Below are 18070 nucleotides of genomic sequence, written 5' to 3' on the forward strand. Positions count from 1 at the left end.
CCTTTGATTAAAATCGAATGGACGTAAATGACCATGATCTGATTTGATTGTATGAGTGATTAAAATAAATGAGTCTTGAGAATTTAATTTGGAATGAAGAAAATTGAAATATAATTGGCTAGAATTGAAATACAATTGGAATTGGAGTGTAATTGAAAGAAATTAGGTTAAGATTTAAATGATTTTGAGAAAAAATTAAGGAATTGTTATCCTATTAAAAAATGGGAAATTGTATATAATAGCAAACTAATAACCTGAATTAAATGGAATAGCTATGGTTTGATTTAATTGTGCTTCATAGCAAACATTAGCTAAATTTGACAGCGTCTCTCTCCCAAAAATCTCGCTCGCCACTCTCCATTCTCGTTCGCCTCTCTCGCTTTATACACAGAAGTGTATAATTCTGTTTCTGTTTTGTATAAAGCGAGAGAAAATTGTATATACACATGCAAAAATGTATATCTTCGTGTTATACACTTAATTATACAATTTGCAAACATTTTACTTCAAATATTGCAGAGAAAAAGGCCAACGAATTATACAATTGCAGTGAAATACAATTTTTTCTAGCTTTATACAACATAAGTGTATATATTGCTATACACTTCTTGCTATACACTTATAATTATGCAATATACATACATTTTAATTCGATTCAACTGTATGCAAAACAGATTATACAATTGCAGCGAATTAATTCTCAGCCTATGCCCGAGTACCCCCTCAGCCTATGCCCGAGTACCCCCTCAGCCTATGCCCAAGTACCCCCTCAGCCAATGCCCGAAATCTCAGAGACACACTTATACTATACTAAGGTCCTATTACCCCCCTGAACTTATTTTATTAATAATTTTTTACCCCTTTTCTACCTACGTGGCACTATCTTGTAGGCCCAACGATGATTGACTTTTTTTTTCAAACTAGTGCCACGTAGGCTAAAAAGGGGTAGAAAATTACTTATAAAATAAGTTCAGGTGGTAATAGGACCTTAGTATAGCATAAGTGTGTCTTTGGGATTTCGGGCATAGGTTGAGGGGGTACTTGTGCATTATCCCTTTATTTAAACTCTCCTATTTTCATTTCCATTACCGATGAGGGACAATTGCCTTTTTCATTAAAGCATTAAAGGACTTTTCAAGTTCCCAACCTTTCAAGTTCTAAACTTTTCAAATTCCTCTCCTTCCCTCTATTTCTCATCAATTCTTGCTACATACCCAACAAGCCCCCACATTGATGGGTAATAGTTATAACATAGGAATGCACAGACAATTGTGTACTTAACAAGCAAGGATTAATTGCATCTGGATAAGTAGGTTTCCCCTTGGACTTTCCGTAGTAAACATATGTTGGATATACTCGGTCAATAGGTAGATGTGATATCTTTGAACCGTCGAACTTTGGTGTATACCTAGACAACCATATGTCACACAATTAACCCTTTACTGTTTATGATTCTTACGGTTGTGTTCGTTTCAGCCATGAACACCTCCTGGTTTCATGAGTGTATAGAGAATAGACTTTTGACATAAAATTTTCTTTGAAGCGGCTTCCACTTCACACTCACATAGGTGATTTCTAACCGTGTCATCTCGTAGATACACTATTTGGTCAAATCTACCAAACTTAGCAAATCATTAAAAACTTTAAGCTTTATTACCTCATTAACAAGCCTTAAAGTCTTAACCTTTTCCTGAACATTGTCTTCATCATGAGAATGGATTGAGTTAATTGACAATGTCGAACCGTCAGCCACAACTTTGTTTTTCTCCTTGAATCTTGCTCTTGGGATCTCCAGTCTGCTAGATAGATTTACCGTCATGCTGACTTGTCCTAAGACATAAACCTATTCCCTTAGATGATCTTTCAACTGCCTCTCTCACTAGGCCTTTCGTTAGTCGATCTGACACATTATCGCTTGACTTTACATAGTCAACTGTGATAATTCCACTAGAGAGCAGTTGTCTTACAGTGTTATGTCTACGTCGTATATGATGAGACTTCCCGTTGTACATAACGCTCCCTGCCCTACCTATTGCTGCTTGACTATCGCAATGTATGCAAATCGGTCCAACAGGTTTAGGCCAGAATGGAATATCCTCTAGGAAATTCCGGAGTCATTCCGCTTCTTCACCAGCCTTATCCAAAGCAATGAATTCAGATCCCATTGTGGAGCGAGCAATGTATGTCTGTTTGGACGATTTCCAAGAGACAACTCCTCCACCAAATATGAATACATAACCACTCGTGGATTTTACATCATTTGACCCGGTGATCCAATTTACATCACTATATCCTTCAAGTACAGCATGATTTTTTTTATAATGCAAAGCATAATGTTGTGTCCATTTTAGATAACCCAACAAAAGTTTCATAGCCATCCAGTGAGTTTGATTCGGATTACTAGTGTACCGACTCAGTTTACTTCGCGTGCAATTTATAATATACATCAAACTTCCCAACACTCTGGCATATTCCAATTGAGAGTCACTTTGACCTTCATTCTTTTTAAATGTACAAATTAAATCAATTGGAGTTTTGACTACATTGAAATTCAAGTAATTGAACTTATCCAATACTTTTTCAATATAATGAGATTGAGATAATGCTAGTCCCTGGGGAGTTTTGATAATCCTGACCCCTAAGATCAAATCAGCAACTCCTAAGTCTTTCATATCGAACTTGTTGGACAACATGCGCTTAGTAGCATTTATATCGTCAATTTATTTACTTATTATTAACATGTCATCAACATACAAACAAACAATGACTTCATGATTCATAACGTTTTTAGTGTAAACACATTTATCACATTCGTTAATCTTGAATCCATTTGCCAACATTATTTGATCAAATTTAGCATGCCATTGTTTGGGTGCTTGCTTGAGTCCATAAAGTGACTTCACAAGTCTGCACACTTTCTTTTCTTTACCAGGAACTATAAACCCTTCAGGTTGTTCCATGTAAATTTCTTCCTCTAACTCTCCATTTAAAAAGACTGTCTTTACATCCATTTGGTGGATTTTAAGATTATGCACTGTTGCTAGTGCTATTAACATCCTAATTGATGTTATCCTTGTTACTGGAGAGTATGTGTCAAAGTAGTCCAAACCTTCCTTTTGTCTGTACCCTTTGACTACCATTCTAGCCTTATATTTGTCAATAGTCCCATCAGGTTTCATTTTCCTTTTAAAGATCCATTTTGATCCTAAAGGTTTATTTCCTCGAGGAAGATTAGTCAATTCCCAAGTGTGATTGCTTAAAATTGATTCAATCTCACTATTGTCTTTCCAATAAATTGACTCTGACGAAGACATAGCTGCTTTAAATGTTTGAGGCTCATTTTCAAGCAATAGTGCTATAAAATCTGGTCCAAAAGAAACAGATTTTCGTCGTCGAGTACTCCTCCTAGGTTCCTCACTAGTTAGAATATTTTCCATTGATTCTTCTCGTGGTCGTTTAGGTTTTTCACTTGTTGACTCACTTTCAATTTTATACGGATAAATGTTTTCAAAAAACTCTGCATTATCTGATTCAATTATCGTATTAACATGAATCTCAAGATTATCAGATTTGTGAACAAAAAATCGACAGGCTTTACTATTCACAGCATACCCAATAAAGACACAATCTATTGTTTTGGGTCCAATTTTAACCCTCTTCGGTAAAGGAACCTCTACCTTGGCTAAACACCCCCACACTTTAAAATATTTCAAGTTCTGTTTTCTTCCTTTCCACAACTCATATGGAATTGATTGTGTTTTTCGATGAGGTACTCTATTGAGTATTTATTAGCTGTAAGGATGGCTTCCCCCCAAAGATTTCGCGGTGAACCAGAATTAATCATTGAGGCATTCATCATTTCCTTTAATGTTCTGTTCTTCCGTTCTGCCAAACCATTTGACTGTGGTGTATAAGTGCAGTAGTTTGATGAATAATACCATATTCCAAACATATCTCTGCAAAATGATATTCATATTCTCCACCCCTATCACTCCGAATCATTTTTATCTTTAGATTCAATTGGTTTTCCACTTCATTTTGTATTGCTTAAATGCATGAATTGCTTCATCTTTACTATTAAGCAAATACACATAACAAAATCGAGTGCAGTCATCAATAAAAGTTATAAAATACTTTTTTCCACCACGAGATGGTGTTGACTTCATATCGCATATATTTGTGTGAATTAAGTCTAAAGTTTTAGAATTTCTTTCAACAGACTTGTAAGGATGTTTAACAAACTTACTTTCCACACAAATTTTACATTTCGACTTATCGTATTTAAAATCAGGCAATACTTCTAGATTAACCAATTTTCGCAATGCTTTGTAATTTACATGTCCCAAACGGGCATGCCATAAATCACTTAACTCCAATAAGTAAAAAGAAGCAGAATTTTATTAATACTGTCAACAACCATTACATTTAGTTTCAAAGGACCCTCATTGAGGTAGCCTTTTCCTATGAACATTTCATTCTTACTTATTACAACTTTATCAATAACTAGGACACTCTTAAACCCGTTCTTAACGAGTAGTGCAACAGAAACTAAATTCTTCCTAATAGTAGGGACATGCAGAACATTGTTCAAAGTCAACACCTTCTCGGATGTCATTTTCAACATTACTTTCCCAGTTCCTGCAATCCTTGCTGTTGTTGTGTTTTCCATGAATAAATCTTCATTGTACTCAGCAGGAGTGTACGTTGTAAAGGCTTCTTTCGCAGAGTAAATATGTCTAGTGGCACCTGAGTCAAGAAACCACTCCTTGGGATTTCCAACTAAGTTACACTCCGATATCATTGCACACAAGTCATCTACATCTTTTATCTTTTTCACGATATTTGCTTGACTTTTGCCTTTGCCTTTGTTTTTGTCCTTTCTTAGAGCATGACAATCAGAAGATCTATGACCAGCCTTGCCACAATTATAACAGTTGCCTTTGAATTTCTTCTTGGCCTGTTCTGACTTCTGCCCGTTGGACTTCTTTCTCTTTTTGTCTTTGGTAGGAGCTTCTTCAACAATATTAACTTCAATGATTGTTGAACTCTTACGCGACTTATTTTCGGCATTTCTGTTATCTTCCTCAATCTTGAGCCTAATCACAAGATCTTCAAGCTTCATTTCTTTACGCTTGTGCTTTAGATAATTCTTGAAATCGTTCCACGAAGGAGGCAACTTCTCGATCATTGCAGCCACTTGAAAAGCTTCATTTACTACCATATCTTCAGCAATCAGATCATGGAGAATAAGTTGAAGTTCCTGCACTTATGATCCAAAAATTTTACTATCTACCATTTTATAGTCTAAAAACTTTGCGACCACAAACTTTTTCAAGCATGCATCTTCTGTCTTATATCTCTTTTCAAGTGCATTCCACAACTCTTTTGAAGTTGTTATTGCACTATAGACATTGTATAAATTATCCTCTAAAGCACTCAAAATGTAAACTTTACATAGGAAGTCTGACTGTTTCCATGCTTCAACAATCATAAATTTTTCTCTGTCTGGCATATCATCAGCAGGAACTGGAGTATCTTCACTTGTAAATTTCTGCAGACCAAGAGTGGTAAGCCAGAAAAATACTCGTTGCTGCCATCCTTTGAAATTCACACCTGTGAATTTACCCGGTTTCTTTGCTTGTGATACAAGAGTTCGGGTTGGTGCAACAATCGCCATTGTAACACCAGTGTTTTCCATTTCTGATAAACAAAATTTATACAATATAAGTAAGCAATAAATTATAATTGTAGACTTAAAGGAGTATAAAATCACAAAGATTTTTGTCTCCACGAGAAACACAGATTAATAATTTCCTTAAGATTGTTTGTAAATCTGTGTTATAAAAATCAGAAATTACTGGTTGTAATAAATCATTCAGAAACACGAAGTAACTGAGATTTTTTGAACCAACAAATAAGATGAACAGAAATTAATTTGTGAAAAAATAATTAAATCTGTAAAAACTTACCAGAATCTGGAATACTCTTTTTAATAATTTTTGGAAGAAAAGCAAGTCCACTGAATTCACAGTGTCCCCTTAGGGAAATTATTCCCCTCTAGTATCCGAGGTTTGATTTGGAATATAAGCTCCCAGGGTAAAATGATCTTAATTAGTAGAGTATAGATACCAAAAACTCTACTGTCAGCGAATCAATCCACAGCAGGAAAGTACACGAAGAAATATGTGTTTTTAAGAAGCAAGAAGATCAGAAAATTTGTTAGAAAATATTCTGAAGACTGAATGGTATTTATAGGCAAGAAGAATATATTCTGAAAGGTTGCAACCCTTTCAGAATTGACACGACCATTAATGAAAGGTTGCAAATTTCAAATGGTATTGCCTGTTCCTGAAAGTTGCAACATTTCAAAACAGTCATGGCGGTAATTTTTAAATATAACGGAAATTAAAACAGGTCACGCGCGCGGATCTGAGTCGGGTCGGGTTAACTAAAAAAATGAAAACATTTCGGTTAACTTCTGTGATCAACTAATTAATTGAAAATAATTTTTGGATATTTAATTAATTAAATAAATAATTAAAATAAATTTGTCCAAAAAATTATCTCTCGATCATTTGCCGAAGCCAAAAGCCAAAGCCGTAGCCGTAGACGTAGCCGAAGTGAGCGACGACGACGGCACGAGGGGGGTCCCTCTTTCCAACCCTTTTAACAATTACTAGGGGTGTTTATTTATTTAAACTCTCTATTTTCATTTCCATTACCGATGAGAGACAATTGTCTTTTTCATTAAAGCATTAGAGGACTTTTCAAGTTCCCAACCTTTCAAGTTATAAACTTTTCAAATTCCTCTCCTTCCCTCTATTTCCCATCAATTCTTGCTACATACCCAACATATTTAGGTAGTTATCTGATTCAATTGAGAAGTCATTTGGTTTTTTGTTTTATTTTAATATTTTTGAAATTAAGACAGAAATAAAAAATATATATTTAAATAGAAAATAAAATTTTGCATTGTTTATCATCAATTTTAATATATTAAAAGTTATATTTTAATATTTACTTAATATTTCAAGCAATTGTTCATGCTAAAGTCTGATATGATTTCACTTGAATTACAAGAGAGATATTGATAAAATAGTCAAATTTAAAAATAGTCTAATCAAGGGCTGGACATTCGATTGTTCGATTCTATTTGAAAAAAATACAAATTGAAACTAAATTGAAATATATTCATTTCAGTTCAATTTTTATAATTTTGATTTGATTTGTTTTGGTTAATTTTTTTGGTTTGAATATTATCAACACTACATAAAACATTGACAATAACACACTAAGCAGTCGTTTGATAGAGTGTATAAGAATAATTTTAAATAGAGTGTATAGTAATGCATGTATTAGTTATGCTTGGATTAATTATTATACATTATTTTAATGCATTGTTTGACTTGATGTATTTAAAATTGCACGTATTGAATTAAAAACAATATTTACAAACATACCCTCCACTTTAAGGTGGAAAAGAGGTAAAAAGAAAAAAGTCTTATGTACAATCGGGTCTTTTATCATTTTAATACATACATTAAAACTAATGCATTCCTAATACCTAGAAATCCATTCACTTCAATATTTTCTTAATTTTTCTCTCATACTTTCTGTCATTATTTTCAAGTTAGAATCTTCATTTTCTATCAACTCTTTTAAAATAAGATCAAGCTCAACAATTTTCATAAAGTGCATATTATTTGTAACATACTTTGAACCAAAGACCTTTAAAGTAAGTGCATAAAAAGTTTCAAGAAACTAAACATTGACCTCACTTTTCCCAATCAACACTAGTGAGGAAACCTCGTTTAATTCCACCTTGACAATCATGAGTTCGGAAAAAATCAAGAAACCCAATATCAAAAAAATTATAACTTTTAAATGCAAGTTTAAAGTGTTGTGTTGTATCACGCATCAAGTATGTAGAGTTCCACCTAGTAGGAACATCAACTACTAAAAAAAGGCCAAAAAGAGACTTAGAAATGGAGACCTCAAAAATAGGTCAATAATAAGAGACCTCATGAGGTCGCTATTTAAATTAATATCTTTTAATTTTTTCTTAATGTAGGAGAGACCTCGTGAGGTCAATTTAATGAATATTTTTTTTTACCTGACTTATTTAAAAATTTTAAATTTTTAATCTAATTCTCATAAAATTAGAGACCTCATGAGGTCTCTTAAACAAAACAAAAAACCTAGCCAAAATTAAAATAGCTCTCTTTCTTCCCTCTCTTTCTCGTCGACCCTCTCTCTGTTTCTCATCGACCCTCTCTCTGTATTGTCTCTCTTTCTCGTCGACCCTCTCTCTCTGTATCGTCCCTCTCTCTCTCATCGTTCCTCTCCGCCATCGTCTTCTCCGTCTCCTCTATCCGCCGTCGTCTTCTCCATCTCCATCTCCGCCGCCGTCTCTGTCTCTGCCGCCAACTCTCCGCCATTTGTAGTCGTGCTTCAGCAGGTGGAGGTCGCGCTGCCTCCATCTCCGCCATTTGCAGTCGCCTCAGCAGCAGCGTTCCCCTTTGCCTCCAGGTAAACTTTTTGAACAAATTAATTCTTTGAAAATAAGTTAGTTCTAGTGTTAACATTTTTCTTGAGGGTAGAAAGACAAGTGGGATTGGGATTTTCTTGGTTGTTGAAGGGACGAAGAAACAGAAAGATTCAATCTTTGTGTGTTACAAGTTTAGTTTCAGATGGTTCATCAATTGCTGAAAATCAGAAAGTGTTGAAGGGCTTCAGATGGCTCTGTTGTTGGTTTTCAATTGATTCCACATTCTTGTACTGCCCCTTTTTGTGTTCTTGAGTTTGAAGTTAACATTTGTATTTATGAATTTGAGATATGGCTTTCAAGTTGTTCCAATTACTGAAAAATTTGTTTGTTAAGCTTAAGTACCAACACTAGTTGATCCTATTGATGACAAAATTGATTTTCTTTTGAAAATCAATTTGTGTCCATCTAGTGTTGACACTTAGCTTTAAATTTAGAAATAATTACTTGTTAAGCTTAAGAACCAACACTAGTTGATCCTATTGATGACAAAATTGATTTTCTTTGAAAATCAATTTGTGTCCATCTAGTGTTGACACTTAGCTTTAAATTTTAGAAATAATTATTTGTTAAGCATAAGTACCAACACTAGTTGATCCTATTGATGACAAAATCGATTTTCTTTTCAAAATCAATTTGTGTCCATCTAGTGTTGAAACTTAGCTTTAAATTTTAGAAATAATTATTTGTTAAGTTTGTAACTATCGTGTTAGTATTAAGTTAAACTAAACTAATTAAACTTAGAAATTTGTTAAGTTATTTGGTAAGTTAAACTTGTTACAATAGTATAAGAAATTAAGTTAAAAATAAACTAGTTAGAATTAGAAAGTTCTTAAGTTGGTTAATAAGTTACATTGGTTACTATAGTGTTGGAATTAAGTCAAAACTAAACTAATTAGACTTAAAATTTTGTTAAGTTGATTTATAAGTTAAAGTTGTGACTATAGTGTTTGAATTAAGTTAAAACTAAACTAATTAGATTTAGAAATTTGTTAAGTTGATTAATAAGTTAAACTTGTTACTATAGTATTAGAATTTAGTTAAAACTAGACTAATTAGACTTATAAATTTGTTAAGTTGGTTAATAAGTTAAATTTGTAACTATTGTGTTAGTATTAAGGTAAAACTAAACTAATTAAAATTAGAAATTTGTTAAGTTATTTGGTAAGTTAAACTTGTTAAAATTTGTTTTCAGTAAATTATTACATAATGTAGTGCTTGACAAATTTAACTTATGATTCTTATGTAGATGGATCGTAGTTGGATGTATAATATGACTAATTTTGGTCGAATGGGGCTAAGACGTGAATTTGTAGAAGGTGTCATTGGTTTTGTAGAGTATGCAAAGACATTAGATCCTTTTCAACGTAGTGGTATGATTAAGTGTCCTTGTAATAAATGTCAATGTTTGAATTATGAAAAATCAGATGTTGTTGAGCTTCATATCTATCGAAATGGGTTTAAAAAAGAATACACTGTGTGGACTAGTCATGGAGAAATTGATAATAACTTTGATGTATTCCAACATTATGTTCCTGGTAAAAGTAGTAGCAATGTGAATTCTAATGCACAAAATTATAGAATTGATGACATGGTTCAAGATGCTTTTGTGTGCATTCTGATTTTGATTTTGCTAATCAAGGTGAAAAAGCTCCTAATGTTGAATGTAAAATTTTCTTGAACAATTGGAATCTGCTAGTCGGCCTTTATATGAGGGGAGTCCACACTCACAGTTGTCTATTGCGGTTAGATTATTAAGTATCAAATCAGAGTGGAATGTTCCTCAAGAGACAATGGACTCTGTGATTGACCTTATTCATGATTTAGTTGACCCAAATCTAGAGATACCTGATAATTTCTATAAGTCAAAGAGGTTGGTATCAAAGTTAGGAATGTCATCGATGAGAATTCATTGTTGTGAAAATGGTTGCATGTTATACTATAAGGATGATATTGATCTAGAATCGTGTAAGTTTTGTGGAAAATGTCGTTATAAACAGACAGCTAGTGGGAAGAAAGTTCTTATTAAGGCAATGCATTACTTACCTCTTATACCAAGGTTAAAGAGGTTGTATGTAGGAAAAGGAACTAGGAAGACCGATAACTCAAGCTGAGGCATTTAAGGCAACACACATTAGAAAGAAGAAAAATCCTGAAGATCCAGACGTGTGGGTTGAACCGCGAGCTGAAGTGACCTATGTAAGCCTCTAATTTTAAAAAATAATTACTTATTTTCTAAATTTATATTCTCATATGATAACATTCAATTTAGAATCGATATCTTCAAGCTTTGGATGATTTACAACAAACTCTGCCGGAAGAAAATCGAGGTATGCCACTTACTCAAGAACAAGATGAGAGAGTTTGGCTAGACTTGACTTATGGGCCGAGTAGATATGGGTATGCATATGGAATGCCGCATAAAACCTTTCGTGAATTTTCTTCTGAGTTTGAAGGCCTAAATAGTTCAAATCATGATGAATCGATGAAGAAAAATTTGGCTATGGAGAAAAAGATTGTTGAGCTATCTAGCCAAGCCGAAGAATCACGGGCTAGGGAAAGGCGGTTGGAATTACAGTTTGCGGGTCTTAAGGCTCAATTCGATGCATTACTTGCTTCAGGAGGGATTCCCCCTTGTTTTGGTGATGTCACTTTCCCTCCTCGACCTCCTCAATCTCAACCTACTCAATATCCAATGTATGATCAACAAAGAAATATGACCCATGAGACTAGTAGTGATGAAGAAAGTGATGATTATGTGGCAAACACACTACCACATTAGTGAAGTTTAGACTTGTGATAGTTAACTTATGGATCATTTTGTTAACTTTATAATTTTGTGATGGGAATTATTTGTTTTGTGAATACATGATAACGTCGCAATGTATTATATAACTTATGGATATCATGGTTTTTGTTTAATATATAATTATGTTGAAGTGAGTTGCAATTGAGTTGATAAGAGAATATTTAGTAAATGTATTGCTTCAATTGATTTTTTGAAGCTCTTTGAGTTTGATTTGGAAACTGAATTAAAATGACAGGTGATGAGAAGCCACATAAATAATAATTTTCTGCTAGTTTTTTTCCAGAAAAGAGACCTCATGAGGTCTCTTTTTTACATTAATTTTCCAGATATTTCATAATAGAGACCTCATGAGGTCTCTTTTTTGCATTAATTTTTCCAGATATTTCATAATAGAGACCTCATGAGGTCTCTATTTAACATTTTCTATTTTATAAATGCAGAAAAGAGACCTCATGAAGTCTCTCTTTTGCATTAATTTTTTCAGATATTTCATAATAGAGACCTCATCAGGTCTCTAATTAACATTTTATATTTTATAAATGAGGTCTCTTTTCTGCATTATATTTTCCGTAAATTTCATTATAGAGACCTTACGAAGTCGCTAAAAATAAATGCAGAAAAGAGACCTTATAAGGTCTCTCCTTTAAAATAATATAAAATTAAATTAAATAATATCTTAGCGATCTAATGAGGTCTCTTTATTAAAATATAAAATTAAATAATATAATAAAATTGTGACCTCATGAGGTCTCTATATAAAAAAATATAAAATTAAATTAAATAATATAGTAGTGACCTCATGAGTTCTCTTTTTTTTAAAAAAAAATCAGATAATTTGTTGGTGACCTCGTGAGGTCTCCGTTTGGCGACCTCATGAGGTGTCTGTAAAAAAGTGACCTGCATTTTACTGACCTACCGTTGAGGTCTCTTTTTCGGTCTCTTTTTTCCGAAAAGAGACCTCGTGAGATCTCTTTTCTAGGTCTCTTTTTGGCCTTTTTTTGGTAGTGATCTAAACATAATGATTTCATACAAGTTAACAATTAAGATTCACAACATTCTTCAATTCCAAGCGCTCCCAACTCAAAAATTGAAATTTCAAGCACTCTTAGCTCAGAAATCACACACATACAAACACTTTGAGGCCCATAGAACCCAATACTAATAGACTAACAAATATACGTGACATACACTTCCTGTGACAAGTTTTAATTTTAATGAATCTAAGTTTTAAATAACACATCAAGCTAAAAATTAGTTCCTTTTACGATTTATTTTTCACTATTCCGATTACAAGAAACAAAAACGCGCAAAATTGAAGAAACACATATTCAGATCAGTCCCAAAATTATTTATTGTACAAGTACATCAATGTCAAAATAATCAACATAAACAATCGAGATGAATTCTCATTTCAGATTGTTGTGAGTCAAATCAGTATGTTCAAAACATTGGAAATTCTCAAAACTTTCAAGGGTTTCCTCGATTAAAGTCGTATCTCTTATCCAAATATATTTCATATCTTTCAGTTTTTCAAATTTTAATATTGTTCTGGTAAAAAAAATCATTAAATGTAGATCTGATTATTCAAGATTGACTAAATTATCAATTTTTCATGGAAAAATTAAGTACCAATGCATGCACCAGTTTTATAGCCCAATTTTTTTTTTTTTTATGATTGACGATGAAATATCTCTAGTGAAATTATTTTAACCTAGATTAAGAAATTGATTTTTTTTATGTCACTAAATATCCAATGATATAAAACTCAAAAAGTGATCTTGGAAAGGGTCCAAATACTTCAAATTGATACATCCGTGTACAAAGTTAAAAATTATCGAAAAAACATAATATCCCAAACTTAAGAAAAGTAATTATCTTAAGGTCACAAATAAAAAAATTCTATAATGACCAAAAGTCTTTGAAATGTCAAAGAAAAGAAGAAAAAATATAAAATAAAAATAGAATAAAGAAAAAGAATAATCATTTTTTACATTAAAAAATAGTCCCTCCGTCACCTTTGTACTTTTTACATTTGCATTAAGAAATGATGTAATTTCACTCTTCTATCCTTATTTAATGTTTTCTTAAATCAACTTTATAATAAATGATGAATACATTTTCAAGATTTATTAACTAATCTATCAAAAATATAATAAGCAAAATATGATAATTTATGCATAAATTTTATAAATGACAAATATTGTGATCCATCTATTTATCATAAGAATTGACATATAAAATATGATCGAAAGAGTAATATATCAGGTGTCAAGGGCGTGTGCTGATCACTACATAATACAAATTAGGGTGTGACATTTTAAGGATATATATTCCACTAATAAAATATTTTTCATTAAATATAAATACATACTTGAGAATTGACTTATAAATTTGTTGGTGAAGGTGGAGGTATGTGGTGAGGAACTCATTTGTGATACCTAAGTCTAAACAACTAAAAATTGACAAAAATGATACTCTCTTCAACCCATATTAAATGAAATGCGGTGTTTTGGTGTTTATGAGCAAAAGATACACACTTTGGATTACCTAACTATTTAAATTCATATTTCAAATACGGATTGCAAGGTAAATTATTAATTTTAAAAATACGCTTCAACAGTCATGTCAATAATTGTTTTCTTAAATGAATATGACAATAATTAAAAGAAATAATTCAAAAAATTAAAAGGTAAATTAGAAAAATACTCTTATTGTTTTTATGATTTTTTTAAAAAAATAATGTAATAAAAATATGAAAAAATAATACAAAGAAATAGATTCATTAGTATTTATGCATAGATAATATTGTGGATATGTTAATATTATGCATATGGAATTTAAAAAAATCATGAAATGTCAAGCACACATGTTGATAACCCAAAATAAAAACTAAATTCACTAGTAGAATAGAAAAAAAATGTAAAACAAGTATTAGAAACGAGTAACTTTGGTTACCCAATATTACTTCATTTAACTTTATTACTCCTTAGTCCTTGTATATGAAGTACTAGGCAGAGAAGCCCGTGCTTGCCTCAAAAGATTTTTTTGAGCTAAATACGCATGCACACTTGCACATTGAAAATCGTTTGTAGGTATATACATAATTATTATACATATGGTTGCCAATGGTTTGTGGCTACGTTATTTACATAAGAAAATTTACTTTTGTAGTATTTACATAATGTCACACTTTGATTGTCCTCTCATGCTGGTAAGCTCTTGCCAATAAGTACCTACGGAAGAAGAGAGAAAATAACTTTAGGACTAAGTGAAATATTTAGTTATACATGCATCTTAATTACCACAATCTCTCTATTCCACAAAAGTTGCATTTGTATGCAATAATCAGATTGTGGCAGGTTTAGTTTAGTGTTAAAAGTGTAATTTATTCTATTATCCTCTAAGCAACTCGAGATATGATAAGTCTGAGATTTATTCCTTACTGTTTATAAAGTCTATTGGGTTATGAATGGAGGGGTTCCTTTGTTCATTCTATGGTTTGTTTAGTTGTTTCATAAACAAAGCAAGACACCTTTTTGTTTAAAATTCATGTCCATAGAAGAATGTAACATATACGAAGAAGAGAGGTTGCATTATGTCTAGGTAGAACTTGTTAGGATATACTATTAACCATGCGTTTTGATATAGTATTAATATTGAACAATTATTTATTTATTTATTCAATTCAATAAAGTGTTACATTAAATAGATCAATTGTCATATATATGTCCTTAACTTATATAGTAGATGATTTGGTGTATAGAGTTTTAGCTTATACACAGAAGATTAAATCATCAGTTCTTATAAGTTAAAATTTATAGTTCACAATCATAGATGGAAATTTGGACAAAATCATCAGAAAGATTGTAGCACGAGATTAAATGTAATTTATCTTGATTATGAGAATGGCATAGTTCTAACTTCTCGTGCTAGTGCATTTGGTATGTATTGAACGGGACCAAGCAGAGATGGTTGTTTTAGACTGATTGATAAAAACATATTCTCTAAACTATCAAATGTACTTATATTCTTAATCTTGATATAACGATTATGATCTGTATATATTATTTATCATTTTGATTTATTAAAAGGTGAGATTCTGAGATGGGTCAATATGCCTGGTAAATTGGATGATAATAATATATATTGGTGAAATAATTAGTTAGTTGATGGAATCCATGTCTCAGTATAGAGATTGATGATACACCTTTTATGAGAAGCTTCTAAGTTTTCATGTGTAAATCTGGCCGGTAGATTTATGAATCTGGCACATGAAATAAGTTAAGTATTGCTCTAAAAGAATTTAATCATTGAATTAAATTTGTCAGTAATTTAATTTATTGATTAGTATCGGTAATCTTAACATGGGGAATCAAATAAGTGTTTAGTGGTGAATTTCGAAATAAATAGAGGAGTTCAATTACGAATTTTTAGTGGAATGATTTGTAATTTATTATGGTAAGAATAATTTAAATTAATTATTTAGAATTATTTCCATAATAGGAAGCCTCAGTAATAAATTCTGTGGTCCCTCCAGTGCCCAATTTAACTAGAACTCAAAATCCTATTTTCTAGTAGAAGATGGAAAAGTAGCGTTCTTTTTCTTTGGAGGAAAACGTGTGTTTTCAAGTTCTCCTAAAAGAAAAAGAATTGGTTTTTCCTCTCCTCTTTGGACTAGGAAGACATCTCCTAAAAGAAAAAGAATTGGTTTTTCCTCTCCTCTTTGGACTAGGAAGACATCTCTATAAATAGGGATTTTTCTAACCTAGATTTGATGAGAGAATTCTATACAATACTTGCCCACCCAAGTATTGAGAGAGTTCAGTTGTTGATTGGGATCACTGTAGAAGACAATAGAACTGGAGTTGGATTTACTTCAAGATATCTGCACACGCTTCAAGAGGTAATCCTGAGTTAATTTTCAGCATACTTTGTATGTGATAACTATTTGTGATTGTTATTTATATTCATGCAAGATGTATGATTCTGGAATGCTTCCGCTGTATATGCTATTTTCCAACAGAACTTTCAAATTGCCTCTAGTCAAGGGAAATATTGTCAGCAAGGATTAAAGAGGAAGGATACTAAGTTAATTATTGGACTGGTCGCTAGAGCATGCAAGATCTAAGTATATTGTGAACACTTTAGGTCGTACCTGATGTTGTAAAGAATATGACCAACTGTTTTCAAAAGTAGGCAGCAAAAGTTTATGTCATCAACATAAAAAATGTACGACATCAACATGCCAACCATATTGTAAAAAGATGGTACATACTTCACAGGTAACCAAAATGAGAAAATGTTAGACGAACATCTGCTATTTGAAAAATAGTGTTGATAATGAACATAGTTTAGCTTGGATTGTTCATTCGAACATTGAGAAGGGAGATCAAACCTAATCCACTGTCAACACTTGACTGACCAGAGGCTCAGTAGAAAAATGAAAAGTTGATAAATCAGTAAGTGCATTTCAAACAAGTTATACTTTTAATAATTAGAGAAAACCTGAAGAACAAAAGACTCTACCTCAAAATAACCATCATATTTAGGAATGAATACATGTTCCTTGATTGTATAAGTTATGTTCTAAAAATTTAGATAAAGATTACATCAATTCAAGTGTAGGAGCAGGTACCGTTCAGTCTTACTTTGTCATAATCTATTTCAGCTTACATTTGCTGCTTTCAGGGGTAGCTGGTGCAGTGAGCGACAATCATTGATTTCTAGCGATATCTTAATTGGTGATTGACATGATGACAATCACTAATATTTTGTTATGAGTGATAACAGTTATTTTTTGAAAGATCAAAGAAAATTATGCAAGATAAATTTTTTACGTAAGAAGTAGGAAAGCATAGTGTATTGTTTTGATAATCATTTAAAAAGTTGTACAATGTTTTACCTTGGTGCAACGTATATCATAAATTTCTAGAGATAGCAGTTCATCTCCAATTTTGTCTGAAATTGTTATTGTTGCCAAATGAGTATCATCGTGAATGGTAACTTCAAATTGACATCTGTTATGGAGATATAAATAAATTGAAAATATTAACAATTTCAAACTATACTCTACCTCATAGTTAATACATCACTCACCCTCCACAAGCAAAGTTCCAACATTTTCTCTCTCTTTTTTTCTTTTTGAAGTTTTAAACTATTGGGTTTCCCAAACAAAATTAAATTTGAACACTACCAACAAACTCAAATTTAAAAAAATTATATGAAGACACCAAAATTAAGATTCATTAGCCAAAAATAAAAGCTAGCAACTTTATTTCGAATTCAGTTGAAAAAATTTCAGGTGGCAAAATGGAATAGGATTTCAACTAAAAGGAAAGATTGAGAATCATCATTACAACTACAAAAATGGAGAAAAAATCATGATAGCTTTGAAAAAAAACAAAAATATTACGAAAAATAAAAGAAACAATTTGAAGGAGGCTTACCTGAGACGAAGGGGAAACAAGAAGATTTTCAGTGACCAAAATAGAGCTTCTACTATTAGGATTTAGTAGAATACGAGCTGTATGTTTACTCTAGGTTAGGGGTATTTTAGGGTTTTCCATTATTTTAGCAATGTTATTCTTGTACAATTATGCTTTTTCGGTTGTACATTTTTGTAAAAGTGAAAAAAACCTTGGCTAAATCATTAATTAAGGATATATTTGGCATTTACATATTTTTATCTGCTGTTGGCTTATGTACTTTGTGAATAA

General features: G+C 31.9%; 1 long non-coding RNA gene across 1 annotated transcript; it reads right to left on the reverse strand.

Annotated features, from left to right (window-relative positions):
- Positions 1-14422: 14422 nt before the first annotated feature.
- On the reverse strand, positions 14423-17858 carry LOC109120528 (uncharacterized). Its single transcript, XR_002027977.3, has 3 exons — positions 17801-17858; positions 17257-17371; positions 14423-14587 (listed from the first exon to the last, which is right to left on the reverse strand). It is a non-coding gene; the product is annotated as an uncharacterized lncRNA (long non-coding RNA).
- Between the last annotated feature and the right edge of the window lie 212 nt (positions 17859-18070).

Source organism: Solanum lycopersicum, chromosome 6 (assembly GCF_036512215.1).
Source record: "Solanum lycopersicum chromosome 6, SLM_r2.1".
Classification (NCBI taxonomy): domain Eukaryota; kingdom Viridiplantae; phylum Streptophyta; class Magnoliopsida; order Solanales; family Solanaceae; genus Solanum; species Solanum lycopersicum.